Genomic DNA, 12,582 nt, shown 5'->3' on the forward strand with positions numbered 1-12,582 from the left:
TTCGGGGTGGACTGCGGTGCGCAGTGGAGAGCTGGAGCACTGAGGCGCGCCGGTCCGTAATAACAATTGGTTATGTAAAACATTAAATTAATGTAATTTTATCAATTATTTTTTCTGAAATGGCTTACTTGGATAAAATATATCAATTCAAGATCTTGTTCTATACACATTTTCGTCATAAAATTAATTCAAAGTGTCAAAAATTGCCTATGTTTGGTATTTTTTTTTATCGAACGAAGTTATTTAAATCGTGTATCGATCTTTCAAAATGGATACATAAACTACTTAACTCCACCATATATTTTTTCCATTCGCCATACTTCAAGAAACGATGACAAAAAATGGAAAGAAACATTGTAATTTTCTGGAGTTTGGCGACCGGATAGGTCCTTTAGTGCTAAATAGTGATAAGTTAAAAAAATAACACAAGAACAAAGTGTCTTCCCTTATTAAAGACTATATATAGGACTTTATTATGTCATCTATTTTAGTAAATTAGTTTAAACTTAAATTTCCAACGTTAGTCTAAATCGTAATGTTCAATGACTTCAGTGTATTTATCAAAATAAAAAAACTAAAACTTATAATTGTTAATAAACTTGTTTATAATATTATTGTAGATATTATGTGGTCGGAGTTGGCTTTAGTTAAATTGATACCACCTGGCTAAATGTTATATTCGTTATGTATAATCAGTTAATTAAGATATAATACATAAATTAGTTTACGCAAACGCGATAAGCCTCTTAACGTTTATAATTTTAATGATTGGATATTTGATATTTTAATAAACAAAATGGAAAAGGAAGAATTCCGTAATAAGACGGGGAGATGGTCAGCTAAAGAGTTGGGGTAAGCTATACTTTAATAGAACAGAATAGCCTAAAGCATGGAAATCAGACGACAAATTGACCACAATTGCTAAAGAAAAGTTCGTTCTAATTATATGCAAGAAAAATCAGACATCAACAAATTCGTAGACAAATACAGATTTTGGGCAGCATATACGACAATTACTGTTTCATTATTCGGTTGAAAAAAACTTATTTAAATCTAAAATTTACAAGAAGACAGTGTAATACGAAGCCATACAAAAATAAGTGGGCTGCCCATTGCAGTCACACTGCCCAGGTGTGGCAGAGGGGTCAAAAATGTCCTTATTTGGAATGGCTCAGTGAAAGGAAAAATGCCCACCAAAAACCTCATATGGGTATGTGGACAGTGAACCTGCTAATTATAGTACTGAAATAAAGACACCACCAACATATCACCTGAAGTCAGCCCATCTGTGGGCTTACAGAAGTTGGTGGAGAAGATCGCGAAAAAATACCAATTGGAGGAGGCCTATAAAGAAATCTTTCCCAGATTTCGTCACAAATTATTGGATTTAATTTGATTAAATTTGTGTTTTTCATTCACCGTACTATTAGACTCAAAACTTAGCGATTAAAAAGAGTGGCGGAAAAGTTTTTGCCAGTTCTTGGCCGCTCTACGCCCTTGACTTGCGAACTGGTAGTAGATATTAGTTGTCCTGTCTTAACTATGAATGTTGATTTCGAATTGGTATAATTAACTAAAAAAAATATTTCAGAAACAAACTGTTTATTATTCTAATACCTTATTATGTACCATATTATTCTTCGTTTGTTTTTTTGGCGCGCATATAAGTAGTACTTGTTTACCTATATGAATAAAGTTATTTTGAGTTTCGAGTTTGAATTATATATTAAACACATGAAAAATCGTATAAGAACTCCAGTTCGTACTAATAACCCCAAGGTTAAGTCGTAAACACCAAGCAATAACTTTTAAATGTCTAATTTCTAAACCTATAAGTCGGGAAATGCAGTTCCAGTCTTATCGCGTACATTATATCAATTCCATTACGTAAAGTAGATTTCGATGTTATGTCAAACACAGGGGCGATAATATACCAATTTATTAATACTTTTAAACTAATAGCATAGGTTGAATTGATAATGACGGGGATTTTAGGGCCATTATTGATACGATGTCAGCTCAATTAAGTGTATAATTCAATTTCTTAGTTTTTTTGTAGTTTTTAAAGGGGTTTACAATGTATCTTTGCGTTATAAAAATGTATGTGTGCTCCTTCAATTATCAAATAACATTTATCGATCTATTAATGTACTTATGTTTTCTATGTCTGTTTTGGCTTTACATTGTCTAAGTGTTATTATATTATACAACATAATAAAAAGAAACAATAAATTTGATAAGCCTAATTTTAATTAAAAACTTGCATCACGCAATACACCACTTAAACTTTAAATATGCGTTATTATATTAGAGTCATAAACCTACCCTTTTAATACGATTAGCTATCTCTCGTCTGCAGTCACACACGACCCTCGTGCTAATTGAATTTAAGGAATAAAATCCAATCGCTCCGATTCTTTATTATTCAAGATTCAATTTGGATAAGGCCTGATCGGTCCGGGGAGGGGGGCACCCGAGGATGAAATTGGATTTGTCACTCAAAACATAAGATTACCTTTTGCATTTGTAGTGGACAGTGGATTTGTATCATATTCAATCTTGCAAGATTTATCGTAGGTTTAAATAATTTTATGTCGAGCAGTGTTGGCCTAGTGGCTTCAGAATGCGACTCTCATCCGTCGTAGGTTCGATCCCCGGCTGTGTACCAATGCATTTTTTTTCTGTGTGCGCATTTAACATTCGCTCGAACGGTGACGGAAACCATCATGAGGAAACCGTCTTTCCTTTGACACAAAAAGTCGAAGGCGTATGTCAGGCCCATATCACCTACTTGCCTATTAGATTAACAGATACAGAAATCGATTTATCTTTAAATAATTTTATACATATACATAATATACATATATAAATATGTAGATACTGTTTACTCTTATCCAAATTAAAAAAGTACAATTTCTCAATATGATTCTCGGAAAGCGACATACAAGACCGTGCTGCGTATGAAATTATTTATTCAAAAAGTATTATTAGACACTATTTTTTATTAAGGTGGCAAACACGCCTACAAACGAATGTTAGTAGATGCGTTATCGTCCTAAACATCTGTACAGTGACAAAATCAAAATATATACTAAAAAAACTAGTAAACAAAATGTTCTTGAACGTATTTATTGACCCATAAGCATAAGCGGACTAAAATTATACAAAAAAAAATTGTTTATGTGGGTAGTAACAAAAAGCAATTCAAAACTCGAACTACCTTCATCTCTTTAATAAGTCTAAGAACCTTACTAGATGTTGAATCCCTTATATCAGAAAATTATATAAAAATCCAAAAGATAAATTACTTCACTAATTAAAGAAACATAAAATTTAAAGTATAACAATACGGCGCGCAAGGTGCGGGAATATTTTTAAATTTAATTAATCTGAAACACTTCCAAAGACAGCCTGACTGACCCGTATAAAGGCATATACGGTAAAACAAATATTATATATGTATATATTTGTTTTTTATACATGTATCTTAACTAAGACATCATGGAACATTACGATCTAGCCTAACTTAAGACTAAAAAGTAATTAAAGTCTAACCTAATCTACTAAAAAGGATATTTTAAATAAAAATGTGTCCAATAACACTACATATAATCTCTATTAAAGGAAAGACACTCTGCTTTTGTTTTCTATAATAAATTTTGAATGAAAAAGACTCGCTCAACTAAAAAAAAATGTTTGAATCCCAATTTTCGAAGACATTTCGTAAATGTATTTAAATTAGCTACACAACTGACTGTTATTCGAGAGCCGCTCACCACCACAATGTGGGACAACTACCCGCTGTGTAAGTGTTTCCAAACAAATTCGAGCAAGAATTAAACGGAATTGAGAGCTCTCTGGCATTGATAGTGTCCATAGGCAAAAACATATAGCTGTATTGTGTAGTAGACACATAGTATCATTGTAGAATACTTTATTAAATATTGAAGAATATCGATAAGTTGTTTTTCCGCTATATGAAAGGAAATTAAACGGCTGCTCATATCCGTTCTATGACGCTCTGACGCGTACAGTTACCGATCAATTTAACTCCGCTAGTACCTGCTTCAAAAGGAGTGAAAATGTTAAAACTATACTCTATTTAAATGACACTTGCATTGATGCCCGCCTGTGAATTACACCCAATTATTTAATATATTAGGTCCTTACATATGAAATTGGCGTTTTGTATGGGAGGAACAAAAAGTCGAATATTTTTAAATATAATATATTTAAGTAATCAAAGTATGAACCATTGTTTTCTATGCACTTTTGCCATCTCATAGGTAGTTCATTGATCCTTTTACTAAAAAAACCAGTCGGACGGGAATCAATAAAATCTGTGAAGGCGATTTGGACTGACCCATCAGAGTTAAATTTTTTCCCTTGCAAAAAGTTGTCCAAATTTCGAAAAAAATGGTAATCTGTTGGAGCAAGGTCCGGGGAGTACGGAGGATGTCTTAGGCATTCCAATTGCAGCTCTTCTAATTTGGTAGCCGTCTGTTGTGCAGTGTGTGGTCTAGCGTTGTCGTGAAGTAGTAGTGGCGTGGAGCGATTGACCAGCCTAGGTTGTTTAGCAGCTAGCTTTTCCATCATGGTTTGCAATTGCTGACAATAGACATCAGCCGTAATAGTCTGGCCAGATTTGAGAAAACTGCAATGAACAATACCGGCACAAGTCCACCAAACGCTTACAGGTAACTTTTTTGAGGTTAATTTTCGCTTGGGGCAGGATTTGGCTGGATGGCCAGGATTCAACCATTGCGCTGAGCGCTTCCGATTATCGTAAAGAATCCATTTTTCAGGCCGTCCACGGGGCTTGTTCTGCAGGTCGAAATTTCCAGAACGAAAACGTTGGAACCAAAAACGAACTGTGTTTTCTTTTGCAACATGACCGCCATACACATCAGTGCCACGGCGGAACTCGTACTCGTAAATAATACGATACTTTAAGTTTTCCATTTTGTAAAATGAGTGACGCAAACAGAAAAAAACAGAAGAAAAACAAATGGATGACGGTCATCGAAACACAAATACATGAGTAAATAGCTGTACAAATTTGAATTTGAAATTCATAAACAAACAGGAGGTATTTGAGGTCAAAGTGGCCAGTACGACAAAACGCCAATTTCATATGTAAAGACCTAATATTAAAATTTTCGTTACATTACAAATAAAAGCAGTATGCGTGGCTCTTTCGTATTGTTAATAATAATTAATCGTATTGTTGGCTGTCATACCTTAATATACAGACAATATAAAGACTGCAATGGATTTTTCCTTTCTTTATCCGTAATAAGTACTTGTTCCTATGGTGAAAGATCGTGAGAAAATCGACATTAAACAAAAATTAACGATATGTGACAGACCCAAAGCACAATGATCACGAACAGATACATCTGAAACCCTGAAAGATTGTAGCGCCACTGCATTTTATAGATCCAAGTTAAAAAAGCATGTCCAGTTGCAGCATGCCAAACCCGAGAAAGATTGCTCACCACACGGAACAATTTACAATGAATTAGGTGCAGAAATGTGCCCGACCCCTGCTCCATTAGGATAAGCGAATTACATTGTATTGTAAAACAGAGTGAACACATCGTATGATGATAATTTTATTAAACACTAGCTCCTATCACGAACTTAGATCGCCTTTATATGATTTTTAATAAGCCTATCTTAGATACCAACATATGGAACACTTTGCTAGTATACGCTATAGTTTTTCGATACAAAATCTGGTCTTAAGGTTCTCCGAGTTCAAGGTATGAATTTAAAAAATACTCGAATTGGACCAGACACGTTCGAACGCTTAGCTACATTTTTTTTAATACAGATGAGACATCTTTGCGTACATAACCAATAAAAAGTTATAACATGTAACGGCTGATTGCATTTAATTTACCGTATGTAACTGCAAGAAAAGAGTGTATCAAGATAGTACTAATCTGCAGCCCAAGGTACAATAAACGAAAAAGAGAAAGAGAAAGAAAGACGGATAGAAGTTGGATATGTCGCAGCCAACTAGATTTATTAGCCGTTCAATTAACAGCCTAGCCTTTTAACTAAACGGCGCCGTTTAACTAACGGCCTGAAAGATATTCAGTCGTAGCGTTTGTTTTTAATAATCTGGCTGGCTAATGCTTAATTTTAGGCATTAATTTTCAAAAATGAAAAAGATGAAACATATGACAAAAAAATATTGCTTTTAAAATTTAATTGCTTAAGCAAAATTCATATTATTATTGTCACTACTAAGAGCAGTGTTGGCCTAGTGGCTTCAGCATGCGACTCTCATCTCTGAGGTCGTAGGTTAAATCCCCAGCTGTGCACCAATGGATTTTCTTTCTATGTCCGCATTTAACATTAGCTCGAACGGAGAAGGAAAACATCGTGAGGAAACCGGTTTGCCTTAGACCCAAAAAGTCGACGGCGTGCGTCAGGCACAGGAGGCTGATCACCTACTTGTCTATTCGATTAACAAATGATCATGAAACACATACAGAATCTGAGGCCCCGACCTAAAAAGGTTGTAGTGCTATTGATTTTTTTTATTATCATTACATTCTTCCATTGTACTTGTTGTTTTTCATGAAACTATGGACACCACCATCAAGGTTGTGGTTTGCCGACGCCATATTGACAGTTAAGAGTTTAGTTTCAAGTTTGAGAGTAGCACAAAGTGGAATTAAATTTAAATTAACAATCAACAGGCTAGGCAAGTAATGAAACGTCATTGATCCAAGTTATTTGCCTAGCTATTTGATCAACTGGCTTAACATCTTTGAGGCCGCTAGTTAAACGGCTGGCCTGTTAATTGAACGGCTAATTAAGCTAGTTAGCTGTGACAGATATCTAAGGAAACAGCTAAGTGCAGACAAGAATGCCCAAATTTGGATGAGGCCTTTGCCAAAAAAGGGCGCACATATACCTAAAATTGATGAGATATAAATATATATGTGTTTAAATGCTAAAGTATCTGAAATAAAATGCTTTTATTAATTTTATTAAGCAACTGCAATAGGGTTTGTGTAAAGTTTTACGAATGACGCTCCGAGCAGGTGTCGCTGAGAATTGGATCCCTATTATAACTAATGACGATGAGTAAACAATTTAGAGAAAAGCTCTCTTGTTAGTGTCGGCGAGCCAATTAGAAGTGTTAGGGAGGAAAGGGAGGATGCTCTCGCTTCTCCAATTAAAGCTACACCCATAACGTCAAGCTATGACAAAACATACCCTCGCGTAATTGTGTAAACCTCTTTGCCTTCGTTGTGTAACAATGAACGTCAGCCACAAGAACACTTACGCATCGTTCTCAATTAAATACACGCAATTTGAAAAAACAAAGCCAGATTTCGCCTCGATACGCAACGCTACTTTAATTATAACAATAGTGGGCTAATGAGAGATTGCTAATAAGCGCAACAGAATGTAACCAACATGCCTTGTCGCCCTAATGAGCCGAGTTCCTGGCAAAAACACGCGGCCTGCGTCGACATTTTACTGGAGATTAATTACGCGTTCTGCCTATACGGGGAGCCGGCACTGCCTTCGCCGGAAGCCTTGCTGTCTAACTCGTTATTTATTCACATATCCCTTAAGCGTTGTTAGCTCTAAATTCTCATAACAATTAATATCGCCATATATAACCTCGGCCGAGTTCTTTCTTCGCCTTTTAATGCGGCGTCTAGTTAGCGAAGACAAAGACGCAACTATACCAGTACTCTATTGACAACAAAGTAAACTTGTAAACGTCGTTAAGTTAAATAAGCACGTTTGATTACGTCGTAGCTAGCTACCCCATTAAAACTTAACGAGGGGCAACCCCGGGGAAAATAACTAAACCAATTTCCCTTTGCCGGGAAATCATTAAAAGTCTTAAAGGGTCTTTTCATATATTTTTTAGCCGGGAGCATACGTGCAAATAAACACATTTTAACATAGAACAAACAGTTCGTAACGAAGGCCGTAACAAGCGCTGAGAGGATATGTCCGAGGGCCGACTGTCGTCGCGTGGGCGGCAATTTGCCCGCCCGCCCAGGAAACTTAAACCGTACCGTAAACGCAAGTAATTAGTATAATTAAAATAATATATTTAGTAGAAGTGGTAATAAACACTTAATTTTAATTGGACTATGTTTCTAAGCATCGTAGCTATTAATTAATATTACAGACACTTGAATTCCTATGTTATGGGTGACCACTCTTCCAAGGCGCAAATAAAATCAAAATAAATAAATCAATGGGGCCTTATATTGCTGTATCTAAATCTAAAATAGGCAAGTAGGTGATCAGCCTCCTGTGCCTGACACGCCGTCGACTTACACATAAAAAAAGAAAGTCCATTGTTGCACAGCCCGGGATCGAACCTACGACCTTAGGGATAAGAAACCACTAGGCCAACACTGCTGTATCTTGAAATATTTTTCGTTATGAACTTATATATAGAGAAAAATACTTGTTAACAAAATTAACACCATAAAAAATTAAAACTCGTCATCGTGACTGATTTGACATTCTGTCATTCTTTATAAATGATTCTACAATATTCGCATGCGCAATAAACTAACTATTTGTTTTATACAGGAATAAAAAGTTTGACTAGATACGTTTAGTTATATAGTTAAGACTAATGGCAACACATGCTTAAAAAACCAATAATTTTCTGTGATTTTCATTTTAAACTGTTGTTCGAAATATAAAAATATATATAAACCAATCGTGCTCTGTGAGGCACAGCGTTAATTGGAAGGGTATCACCGCAATAGCGTCTAGTTACATGCGCCTTCCCACCGACATCGCACCTCTGATTTATAACTCACACACCTACAATATAATATTCATAGTTCCACAGATTAACAACAGATTTAAATTAGCCGTTAATCTGTGGAACTATCCGTTCGAATTTTAAAATTATTATTGTTCTATCTATAGCATCTCCCTGAGCAAACATGATATTTGTTTTATAATATAGTTCTTCAGGGATAATGTAGGTTTTTAATGGTGAAAGAACTTTGTTACATAGTTTTGGTTTTCCAAGACAAAACATCACATTTTTATTTTAACTATACTCTTAAGCATCACTCATGTTAAATGAGGACAATCGACTAATGAAAATAGCTATGTTAGAAAAAGGATATATATATATGTGAAAATAACATGAGAACATAAGAAAGTGCATCCCTAATCAGACAGCGCGCAATATCGTGGCACACTACTCCCGGACTCTTTCTATTGAAGAAGTCCAAGGGTCCGCGAATATAAAATGTAAATACATAAATATGAATTAGGTAGGAATTTAACAAAGCAAAATAAATAATATTAAATAATTAACAATGGCTTAATAAAATCTTTCCTCTTATGTTTAGAATAAGTTCCTTTCTGGCGAATGGTGTTTAAGCGAGGAAAAGAGACAGATACTAGTTAGTATTGTTTATAAAAACGGGGTTGATAATTTTAACGATTTGAATTTTGAATAAAGGACTTACAACTAATGAGGTAAGACTGTTAAATTTACGAAACGTGCCGTTTGTTACAGACCAAACGATAAGACGTGTCGACTATTTGTGATTGGTCAAAACAATCCACCAATGAAATCATAGTCAAGACTCGTGTTTGGATTTTTATGTAGGGGGCATACGGGAAGGAAGCTAACCTGACGTTAAATTATGCCCATGGACACCCACGTTGTCTTCGGAAGCGCTTTGTCGGCCTTTTAAGAAATGGTACGCTCTTTTCTTAAAGGTTTAAGTCAAATTGTTTCGGAAATGCTTTAGTAGGCAGCTGGGACATTGAGAAACGCTCAGTTGTGGAACGACAAGGTGAAACGGGTGGTATTTCGTATTCTGCCTCGACGTCCAATTATGAAAATCAGCTGCAAAAGTCCATGGTAAATGCGGTTGAAGACGCATAGAGACGCCACATACCTAAGCAACGCCTAATATATATATATATTTAGATCGTTGTTGATTGAAAGGCTAATTAAGCTAGTTGGCTGCGACAAATATATTTTTTCTAGGACGGCCGTAGAGCAGGCGAAAATAAGAAATGGCTCAAATATGAGAGTCTTTCCTCCAACTTCGACTTTGTTTCCTTTGGAGTAGACTCTTGGTCCGTGGGATTCTAGTGTACAGGCGCTAATTTAAAGATTTAAGCTGGCTCATGGTAGATAGTACTAATGACCCCAGGCTTTCCTCGCTCAACGAATAAGTATCACAATACACTGCCACAGGGACCAAACTTTTTAATTTATTTTAATTGTCTTTTTATTAATTACTATGTAGCTTAAGAAAATTGTAAATACTGTATATTTGTGTTAGGTTTAGTTACATGAATAAATAATGTATTTTAATTGTAGAATTATCGGTGTAGGTATTATTATGTAATAATATATAATAATTATGTAGGAAATAAAAAAAACTTTCTTATGTGTATCCAAATTATTACATTTTCCAATTAGCTCGTTGTTTGCGTTCACGTTTAATTAATGTGTGCTGTATTAGTGTCGGTACAATCTGATTCGAGACTCGGCAATTACCGACTACAAAATACATCGAATTCGCGTAATTGCTGAGAATATTACGGCGCTGAACTTAATTGTTCTCGACTTAATTAATTAAGCTTTTGTTTCAAACTAACAGCAAAGTTGGCAATTCAAAATTGGATCTTGTAATTACCTCTATTGTATAGTACTTTCTATTATATTTGAAGCACAGTTGATTAAGTTAATTACACCTGGTTCCCTAAGGCTCGGAAGGGGAGACAAGGAAAAAGAGCAAAAACGTTGTACAGACTACAGTACTAACGTTACGAGGTTTCGTTGTTACAGTTAAAGAAAGCTTTTATTTCACAGAGTATGTTAAAAAATACTAGCAACCAAAAACTATAGAATTGTCTGTGAAAAATCTAAGATTTTTTTGTTCTATTGTCTATCCACTTTTTAAATATATTTTTAGGCAAATATAACAAAATTGTAATCACAGAAATGTCATTTCTAGTTTTGGAATAAACAAAACCATTTCTGTTGTTTTTCTAATAGTAAACATTCTGTGCCCGACACACGCCGACTTTTTGGGTCTAATGTCAAGATCCTCAAGATATTTTCCGTACCAAGTATGATAGCCTCAAATGGTATATCTACCTACCTGTATACCTCAACAGCATAAACAAATAATGTATAGTTTAATTAGTTATGCAATATTTCGGTTCCAATAACATTTATTAATTATGCGAACGACATTCAATACGATAAACGTGTTATCTATATTTTTCTAATTATCATAACAGCGTCAACTAATTAGAAATATGATATACACTATCTCCTAACGGTTTTGCCCGCATACGTATCACTATTATTAACTACAAAAAATACACAAATATTGTATATTTAGTTGGAGTTGTTTACATGTGAATACTACGAAAAATAATAATATTTTCACCAGAATATTTTTCATTTATTTTCGTTAATTTATATATATTTTTTATATAGTCGTGTTTATGTTTGCCTACAAGTGCTTGTCACAATGAATAAATTATAACCATGCCGAGCGTTGGCAAGATTTTAGAAACAAAAAAAGTGTTACCTTTGAGATTAATTAAACATGTAATCCGCTGATAACACAACTATTCACTATTCATAGTCAAAACTTGGAGATATTTATATAACAACATCTTTCAGTATCAAACACCTATTGTTTTTCAAAAACAAAAGACATTTCGCGCTAGACTTTGAATGTTACTCTTAAGACTATACCAAACATCGTAATTTTAACGTGATCATATATGCTGTTACTTATTAACTTTGAATATTTAAATCTTTCGCCTTGAATAATTATTAATATCATGAAAATATATCGTAAAATAAACACTACGACAATTAATAACATCGATAATAATTTTAATATCCGCACGTTAGTTTAAATTTAAGTCTTGTAAGCAAATTAGCGCGCTCAGAATTGTCTATTTTAGAAATTATGTATTATCGAAATTATATCTCGAGAATGGAGCAAATAATAACATTATTAAAACAGTGTAGGTTAGTCATTTTAAAGATCAGATTTAAAAAAAGAAACACTAAGCCTTCTGTCAAATATGTGAAACTTTAAACAGAAAAACGGTTTGTCAAATGATACAAATACAATATTCTTACCTTATTTAGTTTTTCCTTCGTGTAAACACAAGGGTTATAAAATCCAATAGAGTTCAACACACAATCACGGAATTTACACTGTAGAGTCAAATTGACACGCGAATAAGGTTAATCCATGAATGTTTACACCGTACACTCGAGGAAAGTTTTCGTATCGGAGCGTACACATATAACGTCCTCACGCCACGACAACTCAGAACGGAATGAGCCGAGAGAACGCGAAGGCAATCCGCGATTAAGCGAATGCAGGCGAAATAGTGAAGCAGCGCTACAGATTAAAATTACTGTAGTTTCCAAAAAAACAGAAGATTTTTACATTATACGTAACATTGACGTTTGGCTTCAAATTTACATAAAAAAATTATGACAACTTGCAACAGGCAATTCATTATTTTTTTTTGTCTGTTATATTTTGACCTTGTATAATGTTTGCT

General features: G+C 34.5%; 1 protein-coding gene across 1 annotated transcript in view; it reads right to left on the minus strand.

Moving 5' to 3' along the window:
• LOC123715159 (LIM domain only protein 3-like) overlaps positions 1–12,337 on the minus strand; it is a 64,963-nt gene extending 52,626 nt beyond the window's left edge. The window contains exon 1 of the mRNA XM_045670026.1: positions 12,149–12,337. The gene's annotated coding sequence lies outside the window, so the exon portion shown is untranslated. The remainder of the gene's footprint in view (positions 1–12,148) is intronic.
• Positions 12,338–12,582: the final 245 nt, after the last annotated feature.

This window comes from Pieris brassicae, chromosome 10, assembly GCF_905147105.1.
Source record: "Pieris brassicae chromosome 10, ilPieBrab1.1, whole genome shotgun sequence".
In the NCBI taxonomy this organism is placed as follows: Eukaryota; Metazoa; Arthropoda; class Insecta; order Lepidoptera; family Pieridae; genus Pieris; species Pieris brassicae.